The sequence below is a fragment of the Trachemys scripta genome, chromosome 4 (assembly GCF_013100865.1).
Source record: "Trachemys scripta elegans isolate TJP31775 chromosome 4, CAS_Tse_1.0, whole genome shotgun sequence".
Classification (NCBI taxonomy): Eukaryota; Metazoa; Chordata; order Testudines; family Emydidae; genus Trachemys; species Trachemys scripta.
In genome coordinates, this window is record NC_048301.1 from 20,983,493 (window position 1) to 21,000,518 (window position 17,026).

Genomic DNA, 17,026 nt, shown 5'->3' on the forward strand with positions numbered 1-17,026 from the left:
AGACTCCCCCGACAATGAACCGCCTCCACTCCCCTGATACACTGGCTGCGGGGCTTATGATGCTTGCATGGCATATAGGGGCTGCAGTGGATGAGGAATTCCTCCCCTCAATTCGCACCAGTCAATGGGAACAGAAGATGTTCAGCCCCTCCCTGCATTGGGCACAGGGGTTCTGCTCCCATTAAAGTCACCTCATGAGACCACTGGCACCAGGACTTTAAAAGGGAGGGAGATAACATTGGTTCCTAGGATTTAAACAGGTTTAAATATCTCAGCTTTTCTGAGAGATCCTTTCTTCCCATTTCCTCTTGTGACTTGAACGGAATAGAATCATTGATTGCTAGAAGACGATGCCTCGTCTGTGTTCCATGGCTGCGGTTTGGCTGGAGCAATTGCAGGGACTAAGAATAACAGCTTCCTGCGCTGCTTGTGTGACTTAGGGTATGTCTACACTACGAGAGTAGTTCGATTGTACTTAAATCGAATATGTGGAATCGATATTACAAAGTCGAACGTGTGTATCCACACTAAGGACAGTAATTCGACTTTGTGAGTCCACGCTAACGGGGCAAGCGTCGACATTGGAAGCGGTGCACTGTGGGCAGCTATCCCACAGTTCCCGCAGTCCCCGCTGCCCATTGGAATTCTGGGTCGAGCCCCCAATGCCTGCTGGAGAAAAAAATGTGTCGAGGGTGGTTTTGGGTAACTGTCGTCATCCAACCGTCACTCCCGCCCTCCCTCCCTGAAAGCGCCGGTGGGCAATCAGTTCGCGCACTTTTCTGGTGAGTGACAATGCGGACGCCACAGCACTGCGAGTATGGAGCCCGCTGTAACCATCGCTGCAGTTATGACCGTTGTCAACACCTCACACCTTATCATCCACCTTTTCCAGAGGCAGATGCTGAGAAATAGGGCGAGGAGGCTACGGCAGCGCGGTGAGGACATGAAGTCTGAGAGTGGCACAGATCTCTCACAAAGCACGGGACCCCATGGGTCTGCAGGGGTGGAGTGACAGTTTTCACGGCCTCTGCCGCCCCTCCTTCTTGGGACTTTGGGTGAGGGTGGTATGGGAGTTTGTGGTGGGGGAGGGCAGTTAGAGATAGACTGCAGCGGGGCTCTGTCCTCCTGCCTCCGGTCCTGCAGAACATCCACAAAGCGCTGGAGCGTGTCCGTTTGCTCCTTCATTAGTCCAAGCAGCGTTTGAGTTGCCTGCTGGTCTTCCTGCTGCCACCTCTCCTCCTGTTCGCTGTGTGCTCGCTGGTATTGTGACATGTTCTCCCTCCACTGGGTCTGCTGGGCCGCATCGGCTCGGAAGCAGCCCACAAGTTCTGAGAACATGTCGTCCCGTGTCCTTTTCTTTCTCTGCCTAATCTGCGCCAGCCTCTACGAGGGGGATGCCAGGGTAGGTCGGGAGACAGTCGCAGCTGTGGGATGGGAAAAAGGGAGTGAATTCCTCACAAAGATAATTTTTTGTGAACAATGAACATAGTCTTTCTCTGCGAACAAGACCATGCACAGCACCTATCACATGCGCACTCAGGATAAGGTCGAATTTTCGGCCTTCGCATTCAGTGCCTGGGGTCTTGCAGTGGAGATCAGACAAGCGGGGCAGGACAGCGGAATTCGGGTAGCAGGCTGACATGGTAAGCCGTAGACTTTTGGTTGCTTAAAACTTAAATTAGAGCAGTGTCCTCCTTTCACGTTCAAAGCAATGCTCCTATCGTTGGGCAGTTCCTGCTGCCGGCAATCCGGCAAGCATGAACTCTGCCCCTGTCCCACCCCCTCGCGGCTGTCCCCGGGAAAGATCCCTGTATGCTGCCCCTCTCCTGCCTCCATCGCGTGGTGGTAAACCGCTGGTGACAGTTCTGTAAAGGAACAGGCAAGCAGTCCCAATAGTAACATTCCCCTAATTCTAAGCAGGTCACCATGAGTGACATCACTCTGCTGAGAATTTCTGAGACCGAGAAAGAACGCATGCTGCGTGAAAGCCAGCAAAAACCAGGGCCGTATGCTGCCATGCTCTGCAAGGCAATGATCCCAGAGTACTTGATGATAGCCTGGTGAGGAAAAGTTTCCTACCACGGAGGACACAATAAGGCCGCTCTCCCCAGGAACCTCATGCAAAGGCTTTCCAATTACCTCCAGGAGAGCTTTGTGGAGATGTCCCATGAGGATTTCAGCTCTATCCCCGGACATATAGACCACCTTTTCCAGTAGCTGCACTGGCAAGGACTAAAAAGTAGAGCGCCTAGGGCAAACTAATCATGATAAACCGGACATTGTTAAATTCTTTTGCAGTAGTTGCACTGCCAAGGACTAAAACGTTAAGCACCTAGGGCAAACTAATCATGATAAACCCATTCTTAATATTCCTGTTCTGTTCAAAATAAATGTTTACATGTTTAAAACACTTACCGACTGATCCTTCCCCTGATTCAGGATCTGGGTTAACGCCTGGGGATGGTTGGTAGGGGATCTCTGTGAGGGTGATGAAGAGATCCTGGCTGTCTGGGAAATCAGCATTGTAAGCGTTGTCGACTGCCTCCTCCTCCTCCTCACCTTCCTCATCTTCCCCATCTGCTAACATCTCCGAGGAAGCGGCCGTCGACAATATCCCATCCTCAGAGTCCACGGTCAGTGGTGGGGTAGTGGTGGCGGCCGCACCTAGAATGGAATGCAGTGCCTCGTAGAAACGGCATGTCTGGGGCTGGGATCCGGAGCATCCGTTTGACTCTTTGGTCTTCTGGTACGCTTGTCTCAGCTCCTTGATTTTCACGCGGCACTGCATTGCATCCCGGCTGTATCCTCTCTCTGTCATGGCTTTGGAGATCTTCTCGTAGATCTTTGCATTCCGTCTTTTCGATCGCAGCTCCGAAAGCATGGACTCATCGCCCCACACAGCGATCAGATCCAAGACTTCCCAATCAGTCCATGCTGGGGCCCTCTTTCTATTCTGAGATTGCATGGCCATCTCTGCTGGAGAACTCTTCATCGTTGCCAGTGCTGCTGAGCTCGCCACGATGTCCAAACAGGAAATGAGATTCAAACTGCCGAGACAGGAAAAGGGGCTTTTCCTATGTGGCTGGTCAGAGCATCTGAGCTCGGACTGCTGTCCAGAGTGTCAACAGAGTGGTGCACTGTGGGATAGCTCCCGGAGCTATTAGCGTCGATTTCCATCCACACCTACCCTAATTCGACATGGCCATGTCAAATTTAGTGCTACTCCCCTCGTTGGGGAGGAGTACAGAAATCAAATTTAAGAGACCTCTATGTTGAACTAAATAGCTTCGTTGTGTGGACGGGTGCAGGGTTAATTCGATTTAACGCTGCTAAATTCGACATAACCTCCTAGTGTAGACCAGGCCAAAGAAACCCTGTCAGGAGGCCCTAAAAGAGGGGAATCTGTGCCCCGGTGTACCATGGAACACTGCCAAAACATCTTTCTATGGCACCAGGGAGGGGCTCTGGGACAGGGGACAGGCTGGGGATGGGAAAGGGCATTGGCAGTGAACTGTGCTGATCAACTGGTTCCCGTCCCAGTGAACGTGGTGTACATTGCAGACACAGCCCAGCTGTGCATCTTCTCTGTTCACTACTTAAAGGGCTAGAGGGCCTCAAACTCCTGTAGGTCACCTGTACATTTCACATGTACTTAAGCTCTGTGTGGGTGAGCACAATTCCACCCCATATCATTCATAGAGATACAAATCCTGTGGGATTCTGAGGGAGCGTCTATTAAGAACTGCTGAGGAAAGCATGTGAAACAGCCCAGTGACAGGCTGACAATGTTAATCTGAAACCACTCGCCCAGCTAACAGGTCTGAATCCTTAGTGAAGGGAAAGGGTTAAGTGGGTTTTGCTGACTCACTGTTATCAGTTGCCTACTTTCCCTACCTGGGAGGGGCTTTCTACAGACAGAGCCTGCAAGCCTGGGGCTGTTGGAGCTGAATTTTGTGCCTTGAGACCAGCTCTAGTTTCGTCTGTTCCCAGAATAGCTTGGCAGGTAACCCTCTTACAGCTACTGTAGGGGCTCAGTTTAATTATTAGTGGGGTCTCTGAACAGTGACGTAGTGTCTAGAAAAAGGGTAATTATGAATCACATTGTATTTCCAAGAGACTTCTGATCCCCCAGGTTAGTTAGATGTCTACAGCGGCCACCTTGGCTCACAAGAGGGTTGAGACGCCATGAAACTAACTCCCCTGAATTGCACTGCAAGCACTAGTGCACCTTCTAGATGTAAGTTAGAAGCAGAGGCTCTCAATAGAGGCTTAGTGAGATGTGCAGAGTCATGTGCACATCAAGGCTTTATTCAATAGCTTTGCCAAGGCAGTATGATGAATGGGGAAGGAGGATATAGTGCTTAAGGCAAGTGTGTGTCAGCCTTTCAGTTTCATCAGACATATAACATCCTCTGGGGGAAGAAAAAAAGACCCACAGCAGTTGTACCTCTTTAGGAACAATTCCCTTGGCAGTGTGGTCTCGTGGATAGGAAACTGGCCTGCATGCAGGAGAGCTGGCGTCTATTGCTGCTGGGTGACCTTAGCAAGTCACCTGTGCTCTATGTGCCTCAGTTTTCTCATCTGTAAAATAGGGGTAATGATACTGACCTCCTTTATAAAATGCTTTGAGATTTACTGTTGACAAGGACTCTATAAGAGCTAGGTATTGTTACTATACTAATTTGTGATTTTTCCCCCCCTCCCAAAAAGGAGAATCCAGGGAGCTAGTGAGTCAAACATTGTGTCACATGTCTGTCACCACATTGGCCAGAATAACTTGTGTGTGGAAATTTCTTTCAGATTTTGTCCTTAGCTGTGACTTTGCAGGTCAGGTTACAGATGAGAACAGAAAACCCCAGCCCAGTCATCAGTTTCTTGACATGGGAGAATTGTAAACATCCAGGACAGACAAGACAGTGAAAGGCCAGATTGGATGGTACACTCATGTCTTAACAACACTTAAGAGTACGGATAAAGCCAACTAATCTTTATTACAACAAACATCCATAGAAGTTAATAATGTTAAACACTCTACAAAACACTTGATTAATACAAAAAAGACAAGGTGGGTGAGGTAATATCTGCTATTGGACCAGCTTCTGCTGGTGAGAGAGACAAGCTTTCATGCTACACGGAGCTCTTCAGGTCTGGGAAAGCCAGGTCCCCAGAGTGTCACAGCTTGATTAATATGGTCAAAGAAGGAGGAACTGAAAATTGTGGGGAGCTGTGGCTCCAGGACATCATTGTAGGGTAGATTCCAGAAGTAGCAGAGTATAAGAAAGAGCCCTTTGATTAGAAATTGTGATAAAGACAATTATTTACCAGGAGGGGAAGGGCACTCGACAGCACAAAGGACAGCTTAAAGGCTGCCTTAAAGCTTAGTGCAGGGGTCGGCAGCCTTTCAGAAGTGGTGCGCCGAGTCTTCATTTATTCACTCTAATTTAAGGTTTCGCGTGCCAGTAATACATTTTAACGTTTCTATAAGTCTATAATATATAACTAAACTCTTGTATGTAAAGTAAATAAGGTTTTTAAAATGTTTAAGAAGCTTCATTTAAAATTAAATTAAAATGCAAAGCCCCCCGAACTGGTGGCCAGGACCCAGGCAGTGTGAAACAGCTCGCGTGCTGCCTTTGGCACGCATGCCATAGGTTGCCTACTCCTGGCTTAGTGTGTGTCTTACAAAAGTACAATGGGAGCAATAAAAAGAAGTGGAAAAGATACACAATTGCTGCCATCTAGTGGAGCTGGGGAGGGGAGGAGAGAGGACTAGCAGGTTGTGATCCCTTTTATTATAGCTCCCAGTCTACAAAGGATGCATGCTTTGGGCTGACTAGATACTAGAATTTGCTATAATAATAAAGAGGCAATAAGAAAACAGCAGATGATGTGATAGCCTGAAAGTTACCTTGCGAAAAACAGGGGTTCGGACTGTCTCTTGTTTCTGTGAGTGTCCACTTTCAGCAGCAGCAATCCCTGAAGTCTGTGAGTTGAGCTTCAGGGAAGTCCTATGGCCTGTGTTATACAGGAGGTCAGACTGGGAGATCACGGTGACCCCTGCTGCATTATCATCTTTGAATCTATTAACGTAACCTCGGTGCTGAGCAGAGATTGGTCAAAAGTGCCCCAAAAGTCACTCGGTCAAACTGGTGACTACTAATGCACCTCTCTCTGCTGTTACCTTGTCCTTCCCACTTCTGTTTGTCAGTTTATTCACCTGTGGTTTGTGTCCACATTCTAGACTATGAGCTTTCTAGATTGGGAGATACTGTTGGTGTTGTGTTGTCTGCAATGCGCGGCTAACCCCTGTGTGGTGTGCTCTGCCACTGCAGCAATGGAACGAATACAACTAGCCACCATTTGTTGGACTACATCCATGAATGCAGTCTGGACAGCCCTCTGATGCACCTTCTGCCAACGTTCAGACAAGCACATTTGATGTGCAGAGAGAGAAAGTGTCATGAATACTCATGCAAATATGTAGTCACGCCACCCAACCATTTCTGCCACCCAGATAATGGGTGAATTAGGAACAGAGTCTGTTTGCAAACAGCAAAGGAGGAAAAATATTATTTGTACTGTGATAACACCTAGGAGCCCCAGTCACTGGCCAGGCCCCATTGTGCTAGATGTTGTATGGACATAGATCAAAAGGACAAAGCTTACAATCCAAGTATAGGACAAGAGAACTTATTTTCTGTGAATTGTTCACCCAGCTCTAGCTCAGGGCAGCAGCAAACAAAGGCTGGAGACTCAGAATTCCCAGGCTAGAAGGGACCATTGGGATTATCCAGCCTGACCTCCTGTATAACACAGACCAGAGAACGTCCCCAAAATGGTTCCTAGAGCAGATCTTGGAAAAAAACATCCAACCTTGATGTAAACCTTGCCAATGACAGAGAATCTACTACAGCCCTTGGTATATTGTGTAATTTTTTAACCATTGGAACCTTATTTCCAGTCTGAATCTGTCTAGCTTCAACTTCCAGCCATTGGATCATGTTATACGCTTCTCTGCTAGATTGAAGAGACCATTATCAAATATTTGTTCAAATACTTATACTGTCATCTGTAACCAAGTCACCCCTTAACCTTCTCTTTGTTAGGCGAAATAGACTCAAAGAGCTCAGGCTATCACTATAAGGCACATTTTCTAATTCTTTAATCATTCTCATTACTCTTCTCTGAATAGGGTGACCAGACAGCATGTGTGAAAAATCGGGACAGGGGGTGGGGGGTAATAGGAGCCTATATAAGAAAAAGACCCAAAAATCGGGACTGTCCCTATAAAATCGGGACATCTGGTCACTCTATCTCTGAATCCTCTCTAATTTATCAACCTCCTTCTTGAATTGTGGGCACCAGAACTGGCACAGGATTCCTGCAGCGGTTGCACAAGTGCCAAATACAACTTTTCTACTCCTACTTGAGATCCCCCTGTTTATGCATCCCAGGATCACATTAGCCCCAGTGTCACACTGCGGGGAGCTCATGTTCAGCTGATTACCCGCCACAGGCCCAAAATCTTTTTCAGAGTCACTGCTTCCCCAGATAGTCCCCCATCTGCAGGTATGGCCTACATTCTTGTTCCTAGATTAAACCAATGGAAGTGAGGAACCTAACTACTTTTTGAGGATCTGGGTCTAAACCCTGAACTGAACCTTCCTGGAGCAAACTGGTCTGTCCCCTATAAGGGCATTGGGAACCCAGGGCCAGCCAACCCTGTTCCAAGACTGGCCCCTTTAAGAACAGTTCAGTAAGAATCAGCAGACCAAGCTGGGAATATGGGCCAGGTGCTACTGTCAGGTGATTACCTCCTGAGCATTATAAAGGCTGCTTTCAGCTCAGTCAGGATGGAGAGATCCACATGGAGATAAAATTCCAGTGGGCTGAGGAATGCTGCCTGGGTTAAAGCATAGCCTAGGAAGGAGGGCTGCAGAAGCTCTGTTGCAATGGGGAAGATGTTTTGGGCCCATGATTAGGGCTAGAAAGGCATCATGGGGGAAAAAACTCTGCAGACAGGCCAGATTGGCACATAGAAAAGCCCTGGGAACAGGGGTGCTGGAACAAATTTTATAGTGGGGATGCTGAGAGCCATTGAACCACACTGTACACCCGGTATATGATGGAAACCACTTCAAGCCAGGGGGTGCGGCACTCCCCCCAGTTCCAGCACCTATGTCTGGGAAGGAAAGATAGCCAAGTAATCTAGGGTTTCTGGGGTTGAGAACCCATAGTAAGGCTGAGTGTGGGTCCCCCCCATGCTGCTACCCTGGTCAAGGGGTCCAACAAACCCTGCTGTTCAGGGAAGGGAAAAGGGACTGACTAGAGCCCAGGAGGGTGGGAATTGGAGCCCACAAAGAGGCTGGAGACTGTTGTGTGTAACTGAAGCGACCCTCAGAGGAATGGCTGCCTGGTGTGAGCTTGGGGCAGAAGGCTGATGCTAGTGTTCTCCTTTGTGCTCTGATTATCCCAAAAGGGGTGAACATTTGTGATTTGGCCAGCGGGCTGAGTCACCTCCGCAACTGAGCTGTGCTAAATGCTGAGGGAACTATTGGAGACAAAGGGAAACTGAGGCAGGGTGACTGCACTGCCACCGTGCACCATGAGGGGGGTATGCTCTGGGGAAAGTTTGCAATAATCAAGCCTCCATGTAACCTCCTGGGTTACAATACTGCTACTGCGCTTTATGCTTGCTTGTTTTCACTGGTGCTGGGATGCTGAGTCCAAGGTTCATGGCTAAGGGTTAGAGGAAGGATGGGATTATTTTGGCCAAGATTTGGCACTGCAAAAAAACCCAATGACATGAAGCATAGGCGCCAACTTCTGCTTGCGCTGGTGGGTTATCGACCCTCCTCTGCCCCGACTCCGCCTCTGCCCTGCCCCATTCCACCCCCTTCCCCGAAGTCCCTGCCCCAACTCCGCCCCCTCCCTGCCCCTATTCTGACTCCTTCCCCAAATCCCCGTCCCAGCCTCGCCTCTTCCCTGCCTCCTCCCCTGAGCACGCCAGGTTCCCACTCCTCCCCCGTCCCTCTCAGCGTTTGCTATGCCGCCAAACAGCTGTTTGGCAGTGGCAAGCTCTGGGAGGTAGGCGGAGGAGCGGGGACGCAGCGCGCTCAGGGGAGGAGGCAGAGGCGGAGGAGGAGGTGAGGTGGGGTGGGGAGGGAAGCTTGGCTGCCAGTGGGTGCAGGGCACCCACTAATTTTTCCCTGTGGGTGCTCCAGCCCTAGAGCACCCACGGAGTCGGCGCCTAAGACATGAAGTGAACAGGAAAAGAAGCAATTCTGGAAATCACATGGTCTCTGTCTGTCTTGTAAACTTTCCTTTCTCAATCGTGATACAAGACAAAACCCGCTGTGTAGTTTGGAAAGTGCAAGTGCAGAAGACAAGCCAGCAGCAGCAGAAGCGTGGGGGAAAGTGATGAGTCACAGAGCTGGGAAAGCTCAGCTTCTCCAAGAGAAGCACATTTACATTTGCATGACAACAGTCCCTTCCGAGACCCTGTTTGATCCCACTCAGATAGGTGATGGGAGAACAAAGCTCATGTTACCGCTCTCAAATATTCTGACTGAAAAAAATTTAAGTCTCTTTCCCCAGAAGGCAGCCCAGAAAGAATATGCATTTCACTGTTTGGGTTCAGCTCCTGTCCGTAACCTGCTCATAGTATGCGTGTCTGGCCTATCAGTGAATTACAGAGAGCCCCTAGACCAGATTATAATGCTGGCTTCAATTGTGTGCCATCTGCTGTTCTGTTTCCACTTATAAATGGATGTTTATCATTCCTTCAGGCCCTCTTCACTGTTAGGCCTGGTCTACTCTACAAAATTAGCCATCGACCTAATTGTGTATATGTCTTCACTTACATTTGGCTCTTGCTGACATACGTGTCCTGTTATGTTGACTTAATACCACCTCCGCGAGTGGCATAGAGCCAAGGTTGAAGTACTTAGGTTGATGCAGTGCAGACACTGCTTTATGTACATCAGCCCTTGCTGTCCTCCAGCAGCTGTCCCACAGTGCTCCAAACTGAACTATCTGGTCACCATTGTGAACTCCGCTGCCCAGGGAATCCCACCCCCCCTTTAAAGCCTTGTGAATTTTTGAAATCCCTTTTTCTGGCTTGGTGAGCACGCCTAGTAGCTATCCATTGTTCAATGCAACTGCCCAGGTGACCATAACCTGCAGACCTGCTCCTGCCTGGAGTAGACAGGAGATGTTGGATCTCCTGGGCCTGTGTGGAGAGGAAGCTCTACAGACAAAGCTCCAATCCAGCTGTAGAAACGTGGACAACTACAAGCGGACTGCTCAGGGGATGCAGGAGAAGGGCTATGACAGGGACCAGCAGCAGTGGCACGAAAAAGCCCAGGAGCTGCAGCAGGCAAACCAGAAGGCCAGAGAAGCTAACAATCAATCTGGAGCCAAGCCTCAGACCTGCTGCTTTTACAAAGATCTGCATGCCATCCTCGGCAGAGACCCCAACACCCTTGAAAAAAGAACAGGAGTACTTGTGGCACCTTAGAGACTAACAAATTTATTAGTCTCTAAGGTGCCACAAGTACTCCCGTTCTTTTTGCGGATACAGACTAACACGGCTGCTACTCTGACTCCAACACCCTTGACAGCACCATGGATACCTCCGAGGAGCCCAAGTCACAGGCCCTGCCATGAACAGTGAGGAGAAAGAGGTGGACAAGGAAGAGGAGGAGGAGTATGGGGGACAGGTGACCAGGAGATCCAGCTGCACAGCGAGCCAGGACCTGTTTTTGACTCCAATGCAGATCCAGCCAGTTGAGCATGGGCAAGCCTGCTGCAGGGGAAGGAATCTCGGGGAAGTGTGTAGTTTAATTTTCAGTATCAGGGATGCCCCCTGACAGTAGCAAGAGACATCTTTGGACTTATTAATTTACTTGTGTTAGAAGAGGTAGTGGTACAACCAGGGGAGGTAGAGTTGCTATCTGCTGTTCACTCCCCTCTTGAGTAGGCGGGGCATAAGGAGCAGATTGTTTATGTGCAGCGGGATATCCCATGAATCCTCTGGGGAGATCTTGATGAAACTTTCAAGGAGGTGCTCTGCTGAAGGTTTCTAGGGAGAGCTATCTTATTTCTTCTGCCGCGGTAGGACATTTTCCCACACCCTCAGCGATAACTTCAGCAGGAACCACTGCATTACACAGGCTACCAGCATATGGACCTGGGCAGCTTTGGGACACCAGCAGCAGCTTTGCCTCTGTTATTCTCAGGCGTGAGATATCAGCCAAAATCACCATCACCTGTGGAAAATGGTGCCAGTGTTCAGTGACATTGCACGATTCTAGTAGTATAGGGCACCTGAGCAGTTCCCTCCTCATTTCCCCAACTCAGAGAGCCATACTCACCATGGCTGGTGCTGTGACTGGCCCTGGGAACAAGCAATCCCAAGCAGAAGTGGGAATGTAGTGCCTCAAACTTTGGGGGCACAAGGGGAGTGAGTTCAGCATCTTAAGTTTTACTTTCTGTAACGAAGTTCCCGCTCATATTTTTCCATCCAGGTGCGGAATGAATTTTGTTATGTGCAGCACCAATATCAAGGTGATGGGCGGATGTGCGCAACCAATAGAAACAAAAAACGGAGGGGTAATTAATGCAGATCCCGCCTCTCTCCCCGCCGTAGCCCCGGGGCTGAGGGGAGTCCTCTCTCCCCACCCCCAGTATGGCCATTCTTCCCTCAGCCATCACAGAGTCCCTCTGAAGTCAGCGGGACTCCAGCGCAGCCCATCCCTAGCTTGTAGGATCAGAACCTTAGATTGCACATGTTCTTTGGGGCAAGGACTGACTATTTTATGTTTGTACAACACCCAGCACAATGGGGCCTGGATCTTGACTGGGGCCTCTAGGTACTACTGTAATATAAAGAATTAATAATAACTTCAATGCCGCCGACATCCCAAGTGGAGAATCCCTTCTGTGGGTACCACATTTGAGTCCTATCTTCGGTCTATTACAAGAGACACGACAGAACCCACACACTGGCTGGGTCTCCCAGGATCACTTGGCATTTCAACATTGCCAATGATAATCTGCTGGTCAGGAAAGAAAATCTCTGCTTGCAGCTTTCTGAACAGTCCTGTGTTCTTAAAGATGTGTGTGTCATGCACCTTCCCTGACCAGCCAACACTGATGTTGGTGAAGTGTCCCCAGTGATCCACCAATGCTTGTATAACCATGGAATAGCAGCCCTTTCTGCTGACGTATTCTGCCAAAATAGGGACATACGTCACGCGCCATCTATCGCTCCACCGCAGTTCAGGAACCATAGCTGCAAAGCCATCCACTCTGTCCTGCACATTGCCAAGAGCCACAGTCCTGCATGGCAGGGGGTGATTAATGGCCCTGCCTGGCCTGCACACTTATATGACAACTGACCCCATGGTAGATTTCCTGACTCCAAATTGAATTCCCAATTGATGGGAAGCAATCTGGCATTACAGGTTTCCACAGTGCAATTGCCACTCGCTTCTCCACTGTCAGTGCAGCTCTCATTTTGGTGTGGGGCTGGGGCGAGTTCGGTACACAGACCCAGGAAAATGGCCTTGCACAGCCAAAAGTTCTGCACCCACTGCTCATCACATCTGTTGGGGCCGTTATTCTAAGACTTGTCATCTACCTGGCTACTGCACCAGTAGAAATTGACACAATGGAGGATTGCATGTTGGTTCACTGTGTTCAGAGCACAGTTCTGGTCAGCTGTGTTCCAGGTGGTGGAGAGAATTCCTATGCATCAGGCAGAGAAATGTTATGTGTGGAGATGATGCGTTTCAGGTGTATTGGGGTCCAAATTTCCTAAGTGGAAACAAGGCTCTATTAAAATCACTGGAAATTTAGGCTGGGAAAGGAATGCATGATTGGTACATAATATTACTTTACATTTTAATCTGTAGGGCGTACTGGAAGCCGGCCCAGTCTATTGGTGCCATCCATATGATAATTCAGCTTCGATATTGAAGTGAAATTGCAAACCATCCACTAGATGGAGCTACAGAACACAATAAACTGCCTCAAAATATGGTAGCGTTCTCTTCCAACACTGTATGATTGTTCCCTGGCTTTAATACTCCACTTTCCCCCTGTGCCATGAAGGGAGGGGAAATGATCTTTTTCATTTAAAAATGCATCACTATATCCACTGTGCACACCATGTATTTAATATTCCAGGTCAGTGTGGCATTCTGTGAACAGAACTTGCTTATAGTGAACTCTGATTCACCAGAGTTAGTTTAAAATCAAGTAGAAAGAAAGTCTCACCTAGATTTAATATGCTGCAACTTGCAAGTCATAATTGTGGATATAGTGAACATCAGAACATGATCAAGTTATTCTGTGGGGGGCAACTCATTGTTTGCAGATATGGTTCTGGGACAAGGTAGAACCCAGAATCTGCTTATACATTGAACGGAGAAATGTCAGCTCCCCATTTTCAAAAAGCATTTCTTACTATAGATAAGCTTCTGCCCTAGAACACAGCTATATCAACATTCACAGATTTCATAGCTTCCAAGGGCAGAAGGGACCCCGTGATCTTCTAGTCTGCCCTCCTGGATAACACAGGCCACAAAACTTCCCAAAATAATGTTAGAAAAACATCCAGTCTAGATGTAAAAATTGTCAGTGATGGAGAATCCACCACAGCCCTTGGGAAATTGTTCCAAAGGTTAATTACTCTCACTATTAAAAGTGCGCCTTCTTTCCAGTCTGAATTTATCTAGCTTCAACTTCCAGCCATTGGACTGTATTATGTCTTTCTCTGTTAGACTGAAGTAAATATTTGTAAGTAGGAACTTACAAACTGTAATCAAGTCTCCCCTTAAATTTCCCCTTGTTAAGCTAAATAGTTTGAGCTCTTTGAGTCTATCACTATATAAGGCGTGTTTTCTAATCCTTTAGTCATTCTCATGGTTCTTCTCTGGATTCTCTCCAATTTGTCAGCATCCTTCTTGAATTGCAGGCACCAGAACTGGACAGAGCAACAGTCACACCAGTGCCAAATACAGAGGTAAAATAACCTCTCTACTCCTACTTGAGATTCCCCGGTTTATGCATCCCAGGATCGCATTAGCTCTTTTGACCACACTGGGAGCTCATGTTCAACAGGTTATCTACCTTGACATCCAGTGTTTTTCAGTGTCACTGCTTCCCAAGATAGAGTCCCCATTCTGTAAGTGTGGCCTACATTCTTTCTTCCTAGATGTATACATTTACATTTAGCTGTACCAAAATGCATATTGTTTGCTTGAGCCCAGCTTACCAAGAGATCCAGATCGCTCTGGATCAGTGACATGTCCTCTTCATATTTAGTGCTCTCCTAATTTTTGGGTCATCTGAAAATTTACAGGATGATTTTGTTTTCTTTCAGATTGTTAATCAAAATTTTAAATAGTGTAAGGCCAAGAACCTAACCCTGTGGTACCCCACTAGAAACAAACCTGTTCAAGGATGATCCCCTGTTTGCAATTACATTTTGAGACCTATCAGCCAGCTTTTAATCCATTTAATGTGTGACATGTTAATTGTATATCTTTCTAGCTTTTTAACCAAAGTGTCATGTGGTATCAAGTCAAATACTTTATAGAAGTCTCAGTATATTAGGTCAACACTATTACCTGTAACAATTAAAATTGTGATCTCGTACAAAAAAGATGTCAAGTTAGTTTGACGGGATCTATTTTCCATAAACCCATGTTGATTGGCATTAATTAAATTACCCTCCTTTAATTCTTTATTAATCAAGTCCCATATCAGCAGCTCCATTATCTTTCTTGATATCTATTTCAGACTGACAGGCCTATAATTAACCAGGTCATCCCATTTACTCTTTTTAAATATTGGCACAACATTAGCTTTCTTCCAGTTTTCTGGAACTTTCCAAAGACTTATTGAAAAATCAACATTAACAGTCCAGTTTGCTCTTCAGTCAACTCTTAAACTTCTTGGATGCAAGTTATTTGGACCTGCTGATTTAAAAATGTCTAACTTTAGTAGCTGCTGTTTAACATCCTGAGATACTAGTGGAATAGAAAGAATATTATCATATGATCTGACTACATCATCTGTTTGGTCCTTCCAAATACAGAACAGACTATTTATTGAACACTTTTGCTTTTTCTGCATTATTATTCATAATTCTACCATTTCCATCTAGTAATGGACCAATACTATTGTTAGGATTCTTTTTGTTCCTAATATACTTTAAAAAACCTCCTTGTTTTTAACTTGGCTGGCCATAGAGTTTGCCTTGTGTCCCTTTGCTTCCCTTATCAATTTTTTACTTTATGTAGGACCTCATAAAAGGACTGAGAGAACTCAGGAAGAAGGGAGCAAGTTGGGCTCTTGTTGAAGGCTCTGAAGTAGGGTCTGGAAAAAACAGGGGACTATCCCAGAGCCAGGAAGGCTGAAAGGTAGCCCTGTGGGGTTGAGATTGTGAGAAGGATTCTATGAAAGGAGCCTGGGAATCAGCACTCTACCCCAGAGCAGAAAGACTTAAAGGTAGCCCAGAAGGTGAACCAAAGAACTGTTTGTTTGGATTTACTTTACACCAGAAGAGGTAAATTTTAGTTATTAACCTGGGCAGAAGGCTAAACCACATCACCAACTCCAATGTGCGGAGAAGCCGGAGAGTGATCCAGTTGGAGGCCTGAGCCCAGAGGTGGATTAAGATCTATTAAGGCCTTGGACCCAAAGAACATTTGGGGGGCCCCCCACCCCAGGGATGCCAGAACTGTGGGAGGGCCATACCTGCCCACTTTTTAACATAGGCAGAGACTCTGGCAGGGGCTAGGCTTTGCGTTGGGGGACTTGATAAGATGATTAGCTCCCGCACTGCAAAGCGCAGCCCCTGCTAGAGGTGCCAGCCTCTTCCCGGGGGGAGGGCATGAGGTGGCCCGTAGCACCCTCCCTCACTGTGGGTCCTTCTCCCTGTTCATCCTCTCCCCTGAGGCTTCTAAGAGCCGCCCAGGGAGCCCGGGCTGCTGTGGGGAGCCCCCGACCCTCCACCTGCCCGGGGTGGTATGCCGCAGGGGGTAGGGGGAACACAGAATGGGGGCTGCTCTCGGGCCTCTAGGCCTCCCGATTCAGGGCAGGTGGAGGGTCTGGGGCAGCTCTTACCTTGGCCTGTCTCTGGTTTCTAGCCTGGCCAGGGGGTGGGACTTCAGGGGAAGAGGTGCAGGGGGTGGGGCCCCAGGGAAAGATAAGGCATAGGGGCCTGGCCACAGTTCCAGCACTGGTGGCCTTCCCTCTTCTACCCAGCTTCCAGCATTCCTGGGGCCCCTAAATTGGGCCTGTGCATTAATCTGCCATTGGCTGAGCCACATGAATCCCCAGGAGAGAGAAAACCTTGGTAAGGGGAAACTGAGGCAGGGAGCTGCAAAGCCACATTTAGCCAGTGGGGTTGCTATGGCAGAGCCATGTCAGTGACACAATCATGCAGGCACCCCTCTGTATGTTCCTGAACTAGATTACTCATTCCCATGGACAGTACGGCTAGTTAATGCTCACTTCAGGGTTTGTCCCAGTTCCAGTTCACAGAAGAAAGTCCCTGGAACACTTTCAGAATGTTTATCCTGGAAAATATTTCCTATAATGGATCCTTAAATCAGAACATTCATATTTGTTACACATAGTAGCGGGGGTCACTTTTTTCTTATGGCCTGCCTCCAAACTTTAGATACAAATAGCAGGACACAGTTACCAGAGCATGCCAGGAAGCACACTTTCTCCCAAAAGAAGGTAACTCTACTTAGTGCAATGGTTTTAGAATACTACCCTATGTGCATTTGGGTATTATATTTATTGGTTGTTTGTAAAGCTCTGATAATGCACATAGTGTTCACAAGGAGGTGCATCTATCCCGTTGCCCCCCAAGTGCAAACTATGGGGAAGAACTGGACCTATTCCAGATCAAAAAGATCAGTAACATCATCAACTTGACTTTGCTTCTGTGCTCTTCTGAATTTTCCATCTCCCTGGCTGTTTTAGATTTCTCTGCCTTGGATTG

The 17,026-nt window shown here is 47.7% G+C and overlaps 1 long non-coding RNA gene across 1 annotated transcript in view; it reads left to right on the plus strand.

The window, feature by feature from the left end:
- Positions 1 to 3,921: 3,921 nt before the first annotated feature.
- LOC117877025 overlaps positions 3,922 to 17,026 on the plus strand; it is a 53,096-nt gene continuing 39,991 nt past the window's right edge. Inside the window, exon 1 of the long non-coding RNA XR_004645597.1 lies at positions 3,922 to 4,003. This is a non-coding gene — a long non-coding RNA (uncharacterized LOC117877025). The remainder of the gene's footprint in view (positions 4,004 to 17,026) is intronic.